Source organism: Mercenaria mercenaria, chromosome 5 (genome assembly GCF_021730395.1).
Source record: "Mercenaria mercenaria strain notata chromosome 5, MADL_Memer_1, whole genome shotgun sequence".
Classification (NCBI taxonomy): domain Eukaryota; kingdom Metazoa; phylum Mollusca; class Bivalvia; order Venerida; family Veneridae; genus Mercenaria; species Mercenaria mercenaria.
This window is the reverse complement of record NC_069365.1, coordinates 89035384-89053915: the sequence shown is the minus strand read 5'-3', so window position 1 is coordinate 89053915 and position 18532 is coordinate 89035384. Positions and strand designations below refer to the sequence as shown.

Sequence of the window (18532 nt, the reverse complement as noted above, 5' to 3'; positions counted from 1 at the left end):
TTAGACTGTCAATGTTGCTGAACGATAATTACAGTACAGGCCAATTAATGAGTGTTGGTACTTTCACAGCAAACCGGCAACAGCCTTGCCTCTATTCCTTACCCAATTAACTACATACATAACATAATCAGAATATCATGCCAACAATACAGGGAAGCTAACCAGACTTCAGACATCCCTAATTCATCACCTTAGCGCAAAAAGTGAATAAGTCCTTCTTTGAGTCATTGGAGTTATCCACTTTTTGCACCAAGGTGTCGCAGCATATCCAACCAATCAGATGCTAACATGTATGTCAATGTTATTTCCTGCAATTTAAAGGCTCATGTTCATAATATGGCAGCCACATCTTTAGTGACTGGCATAAAACATACTGATGTCTTAATTGTTAAATCCTATTTTCAATCTCTCTAATATTTGTCAAAGGTTTGAATATTGATTAATGTAGCAAAATGTTTTATTGAATACATTGTTTTTATGACCTCCCATTATGTCTCTAACTGTATAAATCCATGTACAGTACTGAAAAAATTAGTGCTTTTCTAAATATATAGGTTTACATAACACCTATTAGGTGTTTCATCTATTTTAACATAAAAGTTAAAGCATTATGGGACTTTAACAGACAGCAGCAATATTAGCCTTTCAAAAAATTCATGCTTTGAATGATGGTTATATTTCCAAAAACATTACTCCTCGATCAATATTTCAAGACTTTTGAATCCCTGTGTTGCTTCACTAAAAATGAACTTATTTTAACACATCATTCTGCAGATGAAATTCAAACTGAGTGAACGAAGGATCCAGGTATGCTTTCTATTTGGAAATATTTTTATTATCATACGTACCCATGTATAGCGTGCAATTTTTTCAACCCCCAGGAACAACATTAAATAGCTATTTTCATAATAAGAACAAGGCAGTCCGACGTGAAAGATATCTAAATCCCCCGCCACTGTAAACCTTTGACCTTGAGCTGTGACCTTGACCTTGAACTGACATGGCTGACTCATGAATTCTGCAAATCGTCTTGATGAGGTGATCATTTCACCAGTTTCATGAAAATCCTTCAAGGAGTTTAGGAGATACATAGCTCAAACCTTTGACCTTGAGTTGTGACCTTGACCTTGAGTTGACATGGCTGACTCATGAGTTCTTGATGAGGTGACCATTTGACCCAAGTTTGATGAAAATCCTTCAAGGGGTTTAGGAGATACAGAGCGAACACAAAATGGAAGGCTCAAACCTTTGACCCTAAGTTGTGACCTTGACCTTGAGCGGGCATGGCTGACTCATAAGTTCTGCACATCGTCTTGATGAGGTGATCATTTGACCTAAGTTTTATAAAATTCCTTCAAGGGATTTAGGAGAAACAGAGCGGACACAATATGGAAGGCTAAAACCTTTGACCTTGAGTTGTGACCTTGACCTTAAGCCAACATGGCTGACTCATGCGTTCTGCACATTGCCTGGATGAGGTAATCATTTGGCCCAAGTTTCATATGAATCCTTCAAGGGGATTAGGAGATACAGAGCAAACACAAAATGGAAGGCTCAAACCTTTAATCCTAAGTTCTGACCTTGACCTTGAGCCGGCATGGCTGACTCATGGGTTCTGCACATCATCTTGATGAGGTGATCATTCGACCCAAGTTTTATAAAATTCCTTCAAGGGGTTTAGAAGATACAGGGCAGACACAAAATGGAAGGCTAAAACCTTTGACCTTAAGTTGTGACTTTGACCTTGAGCTGACAAGGCTGAATTATGAGTTCTGCACATCGTCTTGATGAGGTGATCATTTGACCCATGTTTCATGAAAATCCTTCAAGGGGTTTAGGAGATATGGAGCGGACACGAAGTGTTACGAACAGACGGACGGAAGGACAGACGGAGACCATTCTTATAACCCCCCATCACTCGTGGCAGGGGATTAACAATCTGCAGGTTTCACTGTATTCACTCCACTAACTGACTGATTGAAATCAGCGATAATTATCTGTGAGTAATTACCAAACTGATGCAAAATGACATTATAATTATCCCTTTTAACCCAGTCAATGAGGGACTATTTTGGAGACCCAGACCCTCAATTACTCTCCCATACAGAACACCAGAAACTATGCCTATTTTACACAATTATAGGGCTTTCAGACTTGTGTACACTTCTAGTATATTATCTTTATAATTACAGTGTACTTTACTCCAGGCAAAATACCAGCCATTCACATGTTTATGTCAATTGCACATTCTGTAGCTGACATGTCAGATTTTCCAAGAACCCAATTTTAAAAATAGCCAAACCAACTAATCCCACCTTCCCTACTGAAGAGCTGCTGAACTTCACTAACTTCACTCTGAGGCTCAGCAGGGCTGACTGGTTCTCAGCTTATAATGGTGGTTCAAAATGAGTTGGGTAAAAAGCAGTTTTAATTTCATGATGAAAGTTGGATGGTTGAAGGTGAAAAAGAAGGATGGATGCAGTTCATGATGAAGACTGTATAGGGTCAAGGAAATTATACGACTTGCACCATTAGGCCTAAAAAAAATATTCTTTGTTTCCGGTAACATGCTCAAAAAAATTAGAATAGGTAGGTCGGAAAAAATTTTTTTTTTTGGAATTTTTTTTTATTAAGGGAGACTTTTCGGAAATTATTTTTGTGTCAAAAAATGCATACAAATAAGGGGCTTATGCCTTTAGAGCATCATGAAGTTGATTTTTAATACCACTGACCATGTTTAAAGCATAAAAAGTGCAGTTTGGCAACTTTTTGTCAAAAAGTTGAAAAAAATATTCTCCAAGGCCATAAGAACATTTAGGGTCGGGCCAAAAATATAGGATAGGTCGGGATACCGGAAACACACATTTTTTTTTTACGCCTTACTTGATAAGAGCAGCGGCCTAAAATATTTGGTCTGTTGCAGTCCTATCTAATCAACAAGACTATCAGCTCACTGCTGTGAAATTCTACAACCAACTATTAGCACATTCTGCACAGTGGTACTGCATCTGCAACCTATATATTGTCTCAGAAACTTAATCTGGTATGATATTTAGTTGGCCAATCTAACTTTGTGTAAGACCATGAATATTTAATACAAATGAGAGGCAGAATTTTTATCTTACAGTGTCTGTCAGGTTTTTGGTATCTACTGGAACCTATATAGTCTGTATTTTCTGACCACCAGAGAATACAATAGCACCAGACTGGTTCCAACATTAATGCAAAATGGAATGCCAGACTGCTTCTAAATTAATACAAAGTGTCATATAATTACCAGTTAACCAGTCCAGCAGACCTATAAACAAGGTAGGTGATGTAAACCTATCTAAAACAATGCCAGTAACAATTATTATCCAATTAGCGTGGTTAATTAGTGAAATGAGCAGTCCACATCCATTGTTTTATGGTTAATTGTTTCTGTACCAAAGATAATCACCATGCAGAAATAATGGCAGCGTGTGCTTAATGTTCTGTGACATTCAATGAATTAATTCCTACTCTAGATAGATTTTTTTTGTCTGAGCTAAATGTAGACATCTAAAGTAGGTTATTTCTCTGAAACGTACTATTTTAAGTAAAACCTTCTCATATCTTAACCAATGTACAGTAGAAAGAGAAATTTTACATTTTCAAAGTTGGTTCAAAATTAGCTCATTCTAAACAGAACATCATTTCTATTTGTAACAAACTTGTTTGCACAGAAGCTCTGGCAACAAGTATGACAGTAAGAAATTCTAAATGTACAAAAAGAAAACAAAGTACAGAGAAACATTAGGCTTGCAAGCCCGTACAGTTTGCTTTTTTGTAGATAGGTCCTAAAGTGTCATGGACAAAACCCCCCAAAACGCTCCACTGGAGCTAAGGGACAGTCAGCCAAACATACACACTGACAAGACACATAACTTTAGCCTATGACAAAGAGACAGACACAATTATATAGCAAATTTATGAGTTAACCAAGAGGAAATGATTACAGGGAAAGAAATGAACGGTCCTCTGTCCTGGTAGAATTCCAGAAGTCATAATCACCATCTAGAGGAGAAATTGGAAGCCATTAAGTCTGTTGACCGGTGATTAAATCCATTTCCGAACTTATTTCTGTCAGGAACATTTAAAAGAGAAAACAGATTTTATGCCCATGTAAGGATTCTTTTGTAGATGTAGATGTGTTCTCTCTTTTTTTAACATGGCACAGGGCGTAGGGATACAACCAAACATGTAAGATGGAGGATATTCACTTGGAAATAATTGTAAACCATCTCGGTTTCTGCACTCTGCTGAATTTTAGGAAAAATGAACTACACTCTAACCGTCAACTCCGACGTCAACGTCAACACCAATGTCAACGCCAGGGTGACAGTATAAGTGCTCTCCATATTCTTCAAAATAGTTGAGTTAAAAAATGCAAATACCGTTTTTATCATTAAAACATTTAAAATTGTTCTGTATAATACAAAGATGTAGCTACATTTAGACGAGTAACTATTTGAAGACACATACTGGAAAAGCCGCAGTGTTAAATGATGGGAGTCTATGATTTTATCCCTCAGTAAAACAAGGTGGACATGATGTATGCTGCATTTCTTGATACTGACATTCATTTGGATACTTTTATCAGTTGTTAACATGGAGGTTGAAATCAAAATTGTTGCATCAACCAATAGGAAATATAATGTATCCAATATATGGAAATATAATGCCAGTATTGAAATATAATGAATGGTCATATGGTATAAATGTGAATCGCGGATTGGAAGGAAAAATAGATATAGAATTAAACTGCATGCTATATAACTTTCACATCAATAGTATAGACATCTCCTTTGATTAATATTAAAAGGAATGTCCAGCTAAACCGTGTAAAATGTAATTACATTTTTTCTTCTGTCTCAGTGCGAGTCTATTGCAGCAGAGTCAGACACCATTTGAGCCGTGCCATGAGAAAACCAACATAGTGTGTTTGCGACCAGCATGGATCCAGTCCAGCCTGCGCATCCGCGCAGTCTGGTCAGGCTCCATGCTGTTCGCTTTTAAAGCCTATTGGAATTAGAGAAACTGTTAGCGAACAGCATGGATCCTGACCAGACTGCGCGGATGCGCAGGCTGGTCTGGATCCATGCTGGTCGCAAAGCCACTATGTTGGTTTTCTCATGGCACGGCTCATTTGATACCAATAACTGCAAACTGTGGAGAGAAATTCCGCTGGGGAAAAACATACCTTTTTTACAGTTGTCTCTATAATCCTGAAATAAGTTCTGTATCTTTCAGCTTGTCATGCAATCTGGAAGTAAAAACAATACAAAAAAATCAAGATCAATTCTAAATTAGCTTTCCAGATTTCCAGATAAAATAATCATAAAATAATGAGCGGTACTTGAATGCTTTTTTTGCAGTTTTTTTTCTATTACTGTTCTAAGGCTGTCTTTCAATGACTTAAAGACCCTCACTGTTTTTTTTTGTTTTTGTTTTTTTGAAAATGTGCTATGTAAATTAGTTTATGGATTAAGTAAAAAAAATACAAAAAAGTCAAGATCAATTCTAAATTAGTTTTCAAGATTTCCAGATTAAAATAATCATAAAACTAGAGATGCTTTTGAGAAAAGCGCATGTCTCCCACAACTGCCCCTATGAAAAATGTCTAGTTTCTCTGGATGGTCTAGACGAATGGATCCAATCAGTAATTCAAGGGTCATAATTCAAAAGTGCCTGGGCGGATCTGGCTAGTTAACGAATTCGGCCGAGGTCTTATGGTCAAACACATTTTGTTCAAGTTTGGTGAAGATCGGATGAGAAATCTTCGACTAAGAGTGCAGACATTAGCTTTGTGACAGACAGACAGACAGACAGACAGACAGACTGGAGTAAATCAATATGTCTCCCACACCACTGTGTGGTGGGAGACATAATAATGAGCAGTGTCTGAATACTTTAATTACTTCTTTTTCTATTACTGCTCTGCGTTTTAAGTTAAATGGCTTAAAGACCCTGCCTTCATCTAAAATGTGCTGGACAAACTAGTTTTGTAAATTAAATATTTATTATGTAAATAAGGTTATGGACTCTTTGAATTAGGTTATGATGAGTTAAAAATTTCATTTTATCTCAAAATTATTTTAATAACAGTTTGTTAAGTTTTTTTTAGGATTTTTTCAATTATCTGATCATTAAAAACAAATAATTTCGTGACATTTTAACAATGACATTACTGACTACCTTCGTTTTATATTTCGAATTTGTAAAATTATAAATAACTTTAATATAAAACTACAGTACAACCTCTCCAGAGTGGCCCTCTCATAAGCAAAAACCTCTGTAACAACATCATCAAAATTTCCCTAAGCTGAAATATACTAATAAATTTAACTCTCCAGAACAACAACCTCTATATAACAGTCAATATTTGTATCTCCCAAAGGGTGTTTATCTACAGAGGTTGCACTGTATTGCAAAGTCTAAAAACAGCATGATGCTCTGAAATAGTGCACTTACTCAAAATTTTGAAATAAAGAAGTTCCATCCATAATTTCTTTGAATGACATAATATGTAACATACCCAATGGCAAACACAAACAATTGCTAAGAATGAATTTGAAGTAATTCAGGGACCTAAAACAGGAAATTTTCCTTTCATCCTTCCTTTATAACAACTTACCCTTCATCAACAGAAATGAAGCTGCTCACCACTCTTATTTTGTTGTAAATTCATTTAAATGTTTGTGACAGTTCAGTAGAAAATATCAAAGAAAGGCTACAAAATGTTGATTATAAGTGTTACACAAATACTAACTAAAGCTAAATTTCGCTCCTCCATTAAATATGGCAAACCAACATTTTACCATAAATGAGTGTCATGAACATTGCTGGGCAAGTAAGATGAGACTGTTACCTATACCTGTATTTTCTGATAAACGCCCAACAGGTAACACAATGTTGCAGTTTTATGATGAACACACAAAATGGTAAAAATAATGTTGCATTTTATGATGAACACATGAATGGTAACACAATGTTGCATTTTATGATAAACACACAAATGGTAACACAAAGATGCATTTTAGGGTAAACACACAACTGGTAACACAATGTTGCATTTTAGGGTAAACACACAATTGGTAACACAATGTGAACACACAAATGGAAACACAATGTTGCATTCTAGGGTATTAAAAAACACAACTGGTAATACGGTTCTATCACTGGCTGTAGGTGCAGATGGGAATATCCGGCTCTCGGGTAACTGTTTACGCGGTCACTTGGCTGGAGCCTCGTAACCACCTAAACAGTTACCCTCTAGGCCGGAAATTCCCATCTGCACCTACAACCAGTGAAAGAATCTTATAGTATTTCAAGATGAAAATCAACTGGTCACAAACGCTGTATTTAGTGATAAACATAGATCTACAATTAATAATTAATCCGAGAGCCGGATATTCCCATCTGCACCTACAGCCAGTGACAAACACTACACATACAGAGTTAAAGCTGTTGCTAAATAATCATAATGAACTTTGCACTAAAATGTGCTTTTTCAAAGGCTGCAATTGATCCAGCGTAAAAAAAGCCATGATATCTCCTGAAATTCTCTGGCAAAACTAAAATCATTTTCTTGTTTCACACATTATGGCGGTTTTACAGCTGTAATTAAACTCGCGTTTCTTACGCTATGGCTTTTCTAACGAAATGAACAACCATAAAATAGTTTACTATGTTAGATTGATATTATAATTATCGTCTACAGATTCCATGTACAATTACCGTTATGGTGCCATATGACATGAGATGGTGCCATATGACACAAGGCGTTAATGTTGTATTGTACCATTTGACAACATTTACAACAGCGAAGGCAATTTAACATGTTTTTATTGAAAATCAATCAAAACTGAACTATAGATTCTCTCCTGAGAACAAGTGAAGAAATAGCTAGCTATATACTGTTACTTTTAGTTCAATGCAACTCATCACATGCCGTTTGGTTGTTGGTTATCGTGTAAAAATCATTGGTGTTAACTAATCTACTGATGGTTACCACGCATTCAAAATTCCCAACCAACATTTTTGGACAATTTCCTTTTTTCAATATTATGTAAGATCATAAGAAAATGAGAAATTGCTAGAAAAGCCTTCTTTTTCATGAAGCTGAACCACAACTGGTGTAAAAAAGAAATTGTAAAAAGTGCCCTTACAAAACTGGTTTCTGGCATGACAATGGCAACTCACTGGCCAGAAGCTGAAAACAGACTGGCTATTGGATGGCCTCACTGACAACAAACTGGCAACAATGTGATATGGTACTGGCACAACAATTTCCATTTCTGGCAATAAACTGGTACTTGTGTCAGTGTATTGTCAGCTTCTGGTTACTGAATGGCAACACACTGGATATAATTGACAAGATGTTTTTTTGAAAAATGGCATCTGACCTCACAATGATACAGATTTTCTGTCTGTCTAACAGTACATTGGATATAAATTTACTCAGAGCAGACACTGACATTTCACTAGTTACACACTGGCAATATATCCATCTTAGCAATTTTCACAACAACAGAAATATTATAAGACACCTTATAAAAATGGCTGAGTATTGATTTTGTTCCCCCCAAAACTATTTTCAGTTTTAAATAGTTTTCCAGCATTGATGGGCACAATGAAAAGGTACTTTTTCTTTACTTTACAGTTACTTGTTTTCATTGTAACACAGAATCAACAACTATTAGTGCTAAACAGATGCAGAAAATTTAAAAGTCATGTATTTTCGCTACCCTGTAAAATTAAACATGCTAATTTACCATAATCTTGGTCAAAAATTTTGATGTTCTTTTAATTTCAATATCATACTATTAATAATTGAAATATTGCAAATCTTAATTTATAATAAAATTGACTCACAAGCAAATGAAAGTTTTAAGTTTCAGGCTGTACTGCACATTTAAATATTCATATTAGAGATATATATAAAAGAACCAATATACTGGCACTGAAACTGGAAACAAACTTACCATACACTGACAATACAATGGTAACAAGGGGAAATAAACAAGATTGACTCAATGAGCGAGTGATAATTTCTTGTAAGTGTGTTGCCATATATTGCCAGTTTAGTACCAGAAATTTTCTGTCCAGTTGTTTTAGCCAGTGTGTTACCAGATCTGACAGTAGTCTGGTTATACACTGACCATAGTCTGGAAAATCACACCTATTGTTAGCTTATTGGACATTTGCTGTCAGATCTTTTCTAGTGGCAGTGTGAAGCCATTTTGATGTCAGTTGTTTTACTGGAAAATGATAAGTTTCATCTCTTTCCTTGAATAAAAAGTCACTTCTGATGACGTCTGATTATGATGCATTTTAATCACTGTCCAGTTTGTAGTCAGCTTATTTCCACTGTGTTGCCAGATTATTACCATTCTGTTGTCAGATATGGTATATTAAGATGGTAATGCACTGGTTTTAATTATACTGATAATAGTGTACCATTAAAGTGACAACAGACTGACATTAAACTGGTAAAAAACTGATCATACACTGACAATGTAATGGTATTACAATGGCAATACTGAAAATTTTCGTAAGGGGGTGAACCTGCTGAAAAAATTCAACTTCAGTATCTTTCAAACTAACTCTAACTTGGACATATAAAGTTGACAATTTTCTAATTTTAACTGCACTTCATCTTCTTGCATTATTTTGAGAAAATAACAAAATAACAAATTTGCCTCTCCTGAAAATTCTACTTTATAGAGGTTTTGTAAAGTATCCTTGTAACATACAAAAACACTGTTCTAAAATGAGTACAGCATTCAAGACGAAACAGAAATTAACTTAATGTATGCGTTTATAAAAATTTGAAAGTACGCTTTTAACTTATTTTGTTATTTCTCACTGTCAAAAGATGAAATCCATAAAATTATTTCCTGACAAAATAGCAGTTTTTGGAAAAACGTGCAATGATCTGGCCTTGAAACAAACTGATTCACTACATATCAGAAACAAAACGTCAATTATATTTAAGTGGTATTGATTTAAGATCAATCAGGATTGATTTCCGCCGCTAAGAAAGTGTCCACTGTACAGGTATCATCTATTTATAGCGTTCAGGCTTACTCAGAAAGAATAACGATAACCATATCTCAATAACCAAATTTCAGGGAAAGTGTTATGTCAAAACTTAAATACTTACTTTTGAGACTAAAAAGTCCTTGCTAGTAGCTTCAATTCTTTTATGGTTATATTCATATTTTCAATAAATTTCAGAAAAACTAATAATTATTGGCAGGCCTCTGTGTGCCCCAGTCTCAGATTCTGTAGGTGATTCAATGTCAGGACTTTAACCACTTGGCCTCAGATCCTCCCTGACCCCTAATCTTTCTTAATTTAAACATCTGCCTATCACTCAATATTTACTTACATTTTGTATGTTTATAATGGTGTTATTGTAACCCTTACCCTGCTAAATTTCTATAATGAACTTGCCCATTTTTTAATTTGGACAGTAGGATTAACTGTTAAAAGGGGTGCATACCAAAATGATACTGACTGAATGGCGAACAGTGCAGGTCATGATCAGACTGCATCGATGTGCAGGCTGACCATGATCTGCACTGGTCGAAGAGGCAGAATCAATCGTGTCCAGCATAATAAGGGTTAAGCTAGTATATCTAGTATATAATATTAGATTGCAACTTTTTATTACAATCCTTTCTTTCTCTATGGACATATTGTTCTACTGTATATTCTGTTATTAACACCCCCAGAGGTATTTACGTTTCGCTAAAGGGAGTGAACTGATTGCCCTAAAAATGGGATATTTTTACATTTATAAATCTTGAGAAGGAATTTTTAGAATTATAGCACTACCATACTGTTGTAAATCCTTTATGATTTAAACTAACTAAACAAATATGTACATATTTCTGAAAAATGTCGGGGTAGGGATTTTATTTAAGGGGGAGGGTGTTTATCAGCAAATATACAGCATTTCATAATATACCAGTGTTATGGGTTCCCATTCCTTGTACATATTATGCTTATTTTGGTTAATACCTTTTCTTCATGAAAAACATTTTTAAAAAAATTAAGAAGTCTTTTTCTGTCAAATTTCCTATTCAACTTACTTTTCTTCACATTTCATGACATCTTAATTGGATAACAATTAAACTGACAAATCAATTAACTTATCAATATTGTTGTGTACATTTTAAAAATTTTCTCATGAATATTTAAAATCGCTCAATACAATTAATAATTTGTAACAATACAATTAAATGAGCCGTGCCATGGGAAAACCAACATAGTGGGTGTGCGACCAGCATGGATCCAGACCAGCCTGCGCATCCGCGCAGTCTGGTCAGGCTCCATGCTGTTCGCTTTTAAAGCCTATTGGAATTGGAGAAACTGTTAGCGAACAGCATGGATCCTGACCAGACTGCGCGGATGCGCAGGCTGGTCTGGATCCATGCTGGTCGCACACCCACTATGTTGGTTTTCCCATGGCACGGCTCAAATAAATTATTTAGAAAACTTGTTAACATTTACCTCATAAAAGTTTTAACTTTCACCCGATAAAAATCCAATCAATGATAAATCCAACGCAGCTTTCGTGAATGGTTTTAATCTGGTGACGGCATCAGTGCAATCATAATTAATAAATGAAATTGTAACTGTGGACGTTAATGTAAAGATAGTTTTTCGACAACTGCTCCTATCAATAATCAAATTACATGCAACAATATCAGAGAAGTTCCTCGTTCGATCACATTTACTCAGTATTGTAAATCCATTTAAGCATTACAACATGTACTATAATAATGGGCTTAAATTAAAAAACTCATTTAACTATATTCCCATAGTTCATTAATTTTAGAAGCAATGATTTTCTTTCAGTTTCACTTCAATATATATATCTTGATTATTTTCCCTCTTTGTATGCAACAAAAGACTTCAGATTTTCCGATGGTAGCGTTCGACTGGGGAAAAAAAAATCTACTCAAAACGTCAATATTCGTGTCAATTGCAAGCGTAGCACTGCAATCATGCACTAAAATCCACACCCTAATGGCAAGAAATACTTTTAAAATTCACACTCAAGAGACTTTTACAGAGCTGTTCCTCTCCGAATTAAATAATGAAACAAGAGACACTGACATCAGCTAAAATCCACGATTTTGTCACTCCGATTTTGTCACTCTGATAGCAGTACACACAGAAAATACGATTAATTCTAATAGAAAACTGTCCATTTAAAATACTATAGAAAGCTTTCACTACTACCAGATGCAGTTGAGTGCACTAACCAATTCAATGACAGCGGTGGGCAGCCGACCACTAACTGAACAGGTAGGTTGGTTAATTGAGGCTGTATACCTGTATCAAATATATGCCGACTGACAATCAGCCTTGTCATATTTGCAACAGAAACTCCATGGCCTGAAGAATATATCTTATATATGATTAAATAATCTTTACAATAAAAGCACACTTCATTTTTTACAATTTAAAGAATTTTAGAACTTTGCATTTAACTAGAGTTACAGATACAATTTATTTAAACACTCACAGCTTTTCCTTCTGAAGTTTAGAACATCGTTGCTAATTTGATTACTGTTACTAAATATGAGAAGGAAATCTGCATTGTGTTGATGCTTTAGAGAAAATAAACTTTCATTATATTTCTCCAGTCTGTATATGATTTAATAATAGACAGTTTTATCGCTATTTAGCAAGCAAACAGTAGCATTTAAGAAATAATTTCAGCTCAATTTTTGTGACTGCATGAGAATGTATCACTATGAGGAAAAAATCGCTATTGAGGCAATTTTCACTTCATTCGATAAAAACAACTCAATTAACTGGTGGAAAATATATTCACACAATACCAGCAGCTACTGCTATACATATCAGAGCAGATCAATTAAAAGGTACTTTCCATGATAAATTTGCACTAGTTGATTCTTTGACAGTTGTGTATTTATACTGTTGTCAACCTGTAATGAATCTTTTATCATAGACAGTTCAAAATGAATTTTCTGTATTATTAAAATTTCTGGTTTAATGCTGCGAATTTGAACTTGTCCTTGTACCTTCTTGTCCTGAAGTCTTCTTTGTAATGTTCTTTTATTTGATTTGCCTTGTACTCATGTTTAAATGTAAATTTAAAGATCCAATCAGGTTCCCATAGCAACACTCTTGGCCTTGAACCTTGGCTAAAAGACAGATCCTTTATCCCTACACCATTTCTGAACATCATTGCAATGATACTGATGATGATGGTGATGAAGCTGATGCTGATGATGATAAGTGATGGTGATGATGACTGACAGTGACTGTGATGATAATGATGACAAATGTCATGATGAGTAGTGAATTAATGTAATGACTCTGATGATGAATGTGATGATAATGACTCTGATGATGCTGTTATGATCATGCAAATGATGGTATTGATTATGACCATAAAAATAATGACACAGGACAGATCATTCTCATGATGATGATGATGATGATGGCTTAGATTCTTTAGGTTACAAATGTGAAATATATTCTTATATGTGTGTGACTTCTTTTCATAGATTTTCAGGTTGTATCAATTCATAAATTTAAAATTTCAAATGATAAAATTTCTTATTTTCAAATACCCGAGAAGTACATGTAACTGCTTTCAAAAAGCATCTTGGCTTTTCTTTTGTGCATAATCATGATTCCCAACTCCCAATTCCCAACAACCACTCCAGAATGTACTTTTGGGCAATTATATAACTGATCAAATTTAGAATTCATTTCCTTCAACATTAATTCTTATGGACCTGAATCTCTTGTGGTTCAATAATCATTTTAGGTTTCTGATGCAGAAATTTTTGCAGTGTAATATCAGGTAAAAAGTAGTTTGTTTTTTTTTAACAGAAATAGGAAAATTGGAGAAGAATGAAATTCTTGAAATTCTTTTTTTTTGAGCTTTTTCATAAGACACTTAAGCAAGTGAAGTGTTCCTAAAATAGATATATACTAAACTGAGATATTTGAAAATATGATACTTTAAATTAATTGAATTTTTATCTTAACTACACTGTTGACAAAATTTAATCAACCCATCCTTAGAGGAAGACTGAAAATGGAGAAAAAGTAACCATTCTTATCTGTGGGGTACTGCTACTACAAAAACATGCATTGTGTATGTTTCAGAATGGTGCACATATCATATATCCAGGTTATTATTTCAAAACTTTCTGAAATCTCATCTTTGTTTTCTTAATATTTAAATCTCATTAAGATTGGTCACTGATATGTATGCATCAATAATTCTAAATTCCGCCTCAAATGTGTGATAAATTCGAACTTTCGAACTGTAATTTTGAACTTTCTTGTATTATTTTAATAGGACACCCACAAGTTTAACAATTTAAAACCCTGAGATAGTAATTTAATGGAAAAACTAGAAATGTGTCCATGGGACACAGATGCCCCCACTACATGACATTAGTCAGGGGCCAGAACTCCTACAATACTGAATGAATCCGGATGCGAAACCCCAGGTGCACAACTACACATGCTGACCAACATTCCTGTAAACTTTGGTGATTCTAGGTCAAATACTTTTGGGGCTATGCACGACACAACATTAAAATGACCAATTTTTTACGAAGTCAGGGGCCATAACTCCTACATGTCTGGATGAATCCAGACGCGAAACCCCAGGTGCACAACTGCACATGCTGACCAACATGCCTGTAAAGTTTTGTGACTCTAGGTCATATACTTTTGGAGCTAGGCACGACACAACATTAAAATGACCAATTTTTACAAAGTCAGGGGCCATAACTTCTACATGACTGAATGGATCCGGACGCGAAACCCCAGGTGCACAACTACACATGCTGACCAACATTCTTGTAAAGTTTTGTGACTCTACGTCAAATACTTTCAGAGCTACGCGCGACACAACATTTTCAGAAGGACGGAAGGACGGACAGACGGACGGAAGGACGGACGGACAAGAGCAAATCTATATGCCCCCCCCAAAATGGGGGCATAAAAATCACAAAATGTACGAAACATTTTGTCAACCAATATAAATAGCTACAGCATTATATACAAAACTCTACACAGAAGTATTCATAAACTAGAGCAGCTTTTGAGAAAAGCGCATGTCTCCCACAACAGACTGGCATTTCTTCTCCATTATGAGTCAACCATGCACCAAGACCTGTATCACTGGCATTAGTATTTTTGGTAATTCAAGGGCCATAATTCTGAAGTGCTGGGCCCATTTGGCTAGTTACTGAACTTGGTGGAGGACTTATTGGGAAACACATTTTGTTCAAGTTTGGTGAAGATCGGATGAGAAATGTTCAACTTAGAGTTTGGACAAGATTTGTGACAGACATACACACAGACAGGAGTAAATCAATATGTCTCCCACCGCTGGTGTGGGAGACATAATTATAACAAGAGCTCGTAGAACACGAAATGCCCCCCTTGATGCATTTTGTAATTGCACAAGGAACAGAAATTATTTGGTCACTGTGCACAAAAGTTCTACTATTCTTGGTCAAAGTGACCTTGACCTTTGACCTATTGACCTCAAAATCAATAGGGGTCATCTGCTGGTCATGATAAACCTCCCTACTAATTTTCGTGATCCTAGGCCCAAGCATTCTCAAGTTATCGTCCGGACACATTTTAACTGTTCTTGGTCATTGTGACCTTGAACTTTGACCTACTGACCTCAAAATCAGTAGGGGTCATCTGCTGGTCATGATCAACCTCCCTATCAACTTTTGTGATCCTAGGCCCAAGCGTTCTTGAGTTATCATTTGGAAACCAATAAACTGTTCCTGGTCACTGTGACCTTGACCTTTGTCCTACTGACCTCAAAATCAATAGGGGTCATTTGCTGGTCATGACCAACCTCCCCATCAACTTTCATGATCCTAGGCCCAAGCGTTATTGAGTTATCATCTGGAAATGGTTTAAATGTTCTAGGTCACTGTGACCTTGACCTATGACCTACTGATCTCAAAATCAATAGGGGTCATCTGCTGGTCATGATCAACCTCCCTATTTAGTTTTGTGATCCTAGGCCCAAGCGTTCTCAAGTTATCGTCTGGAAACGGTTTTACTGTTCTGGGTCACTGTGGCCTTGGCTTTGGCCTACTGACCTCAAAATCAATAGGGATCATCTGGTGGTCATGACCAACCTCCTATTAAGTTTCATTATCCTAGGCCCAAGTGTTCTTGAGTTATCATCCGGAAACCATTAAACTGTTCTTGCTCACTGTGACCTTGACCTTTGACCTACTGACCTCAAAATCAATAGGGGTCATTTGCTGGTCATGAACAACCTCCCTATCAACTTTCATAATCCTAGGCCCAAGCGTTCTTGAGTTATCATCCGGAAACCATTTAACTGTTCTGGGTCACTGTGACCTTGATCTTTGACCTACTGATCTCAAAATCAATAGGGGTCATCTGCTGGTTATGACCAACCATCCTATCAACTTTCATGATCCTAGGCCCAAGTGTTCTTGAGTTATCATCCGGAAACGCAGTGGTCTACATACCGACCCACCGACCGACAGACAACAATATATCCCTCCTTCTTCGAAGGGGGGCATAAATATAGATTTACCTATATAATTTCAATGATCTACTTAAATACCTTTATTTAATTAACAGAGGAAGTCATTAAGAGGTATATTATACATGAAGTACTCAGTTCTGATAAATTGAAAATCATTCTGTTTTTAGGAATATTGTTCTTTAATTGGTGTCCATTTTCTTGAAAGTTTGAAGCTTTGCCTTTTTTTTCTGCAGATTATTCAAAAAAGCCTTCTCCTGTTTTAAGAAATGACAAAATTCTCAGTGTATTTGTTCTTTATAAGCAGCTGCTTGTGAAAAGAATCAACTGAGTAATTAAGTTTGAAAAGTCATTTCTCAAACAAGAGTGCAAGAATGTCACAATAGACGCCCGTCACAGCAAATTTCTTTACTCTAGCACCTGTATTTGCAAATGGAATTTTAATTTTGTGGTAATTTTTGTAATAACTAAGTGTTTTGTTTTTCTTAGTCCACAAAAAAACTCCTTACCAGGTAGAGATACCTTAAAATACACCTAAAATTGGAAAGTAACATCTATGTTGTACCACAGAAAAGTGGTCTTGGTTTTTCCCTACGCTCAATTATAAAAAAGTTACAATATAAGTTATTTATAGTAACAACTAAGGGAAGTTAATCTTAAAAAAAAAAAAAAAAAAAAAAAATCAAAAAAAAAAAAAAAAATGTAAGTCCTCACAAAAATCTTTACCAGGTAGAGACTGGTCAAAATACACCTCAAAATTGGATGTAGCATGCATGTTGTACTACAGAAAAGTGGTCTCGATTTTTCCCTACGACTAGTAATGAAAAACTTACAATATAAGCTATTTATAGTAACAACAAAGGGAAGTAATTCTAAAGAAGGGAACTGCACATGACACTTCGTCTCATGATGATGTATAATTGTGTCAAGTTACATCAAAATCCCTCCATGCATGAAGAAGAAATGCTTCGGACAAAGTCATTCTTGTATCTGACCTTTGGCCTCTAAGTGTGACCTTGACCTTAGACCTAGGGACCTGGTTCTTGCCGTGACACTACGTCTCGTGGTGGTGAACATTTGTGCCAAGTTATATCAAAATCCCTCTATGCATGAAGAAGAAATGCTCCGGACAAGGTTTTCATTCTTGTATCCTTTGACCTCTAAGTGTGACCTTGACCTTAGACCTAGAGACCTGGTTCTTGCGCATGACACTCCGCCTCATGGTGGTGAACATTTGTGCCAAGTTATATCAAAATCCCTCTATGCATGAAGAAGAAATGCTCCGGACAAAGTTTTCATTCTTGTATCCTTTGACCTCTAAGTGTGACCTTCACCTTAGACCTAGGGACCTGGTTCTTGCGCATGACACTCCTTCTCATGATGATGAACAATTGTGCCAACTTTCATCAAAATCCCTCTATGCATGAAGAAGATATGCTCCGGACAAAGTCATTCTTGAATTTGACCTTTGACCTCTAAGTGTGACCTTGACCTTAGACCTAGGGACCTGGTTCTTGCGCATGACACTCCGTCTCATGATGGTGAACAACTGTGCCAAGTTTCATCAAAATCCCTTCATGCATGTAGAAGATATGCTCCGGACAAGGTCTGTGGACGCCGCCCGCCCGCCCGCCCGCCAGGGGCGTTCCCATAATACGTCCCGTTTTTCAAACGGGCGTATAAAAAATAACATAAAGACAAAGAAACCATCTGCAGGACCTTTAACACAACCACTTACAATTACTATAGCATATTCTTCTAGGGCCGTTCCAAACTGGTTCTATGTTTAACGTTCCAGCCACGGTAGGTTTTGGGATGTCTGACTGGAAAAAAGAAAAACAACATTTTTAAAAATATTAAAAACTAAACATTAAGAAGAATGAAAGTTATTCTGTGGAATTACTACCTAAGTTTTAAATAATTTGCATTTGATAATTACAGTAAAGACTGTAT

General features: G+C 35.9%; 1 protein-coding gene across 3 annotated transcripts in view; it reads right to left on the bottom strand.

Moving 5' to 3' along the window:
• Positions 1 to 18532, bottom strand: part of LOC123557885 (protocadherin-11 X-linked-like) — a 111518-nt gene that overhangs the window by 72068 nt on the left and 20918 nt on the right. For 2 of the 3 annotated variants that reach the window (XM_053544258.1, XM_045349639.2), the window contains exons 2-3: positions 18318 to 18402; positions 5222 to 5284 (exon numbers count right to left, since the gene is read on the bottom strand). The gene's annotated coding sequence lies outside the window, so the exon portion shown is untranslated. Of the gene's footprint in view, positions 1 to 5221; positions 5285 to 11541; positions 12300 to 18317; positions 18403 to 18532 lie in introns of those variants that run through there. The other variant, XM_045349640.2, reaches the window with a different exon arrangement.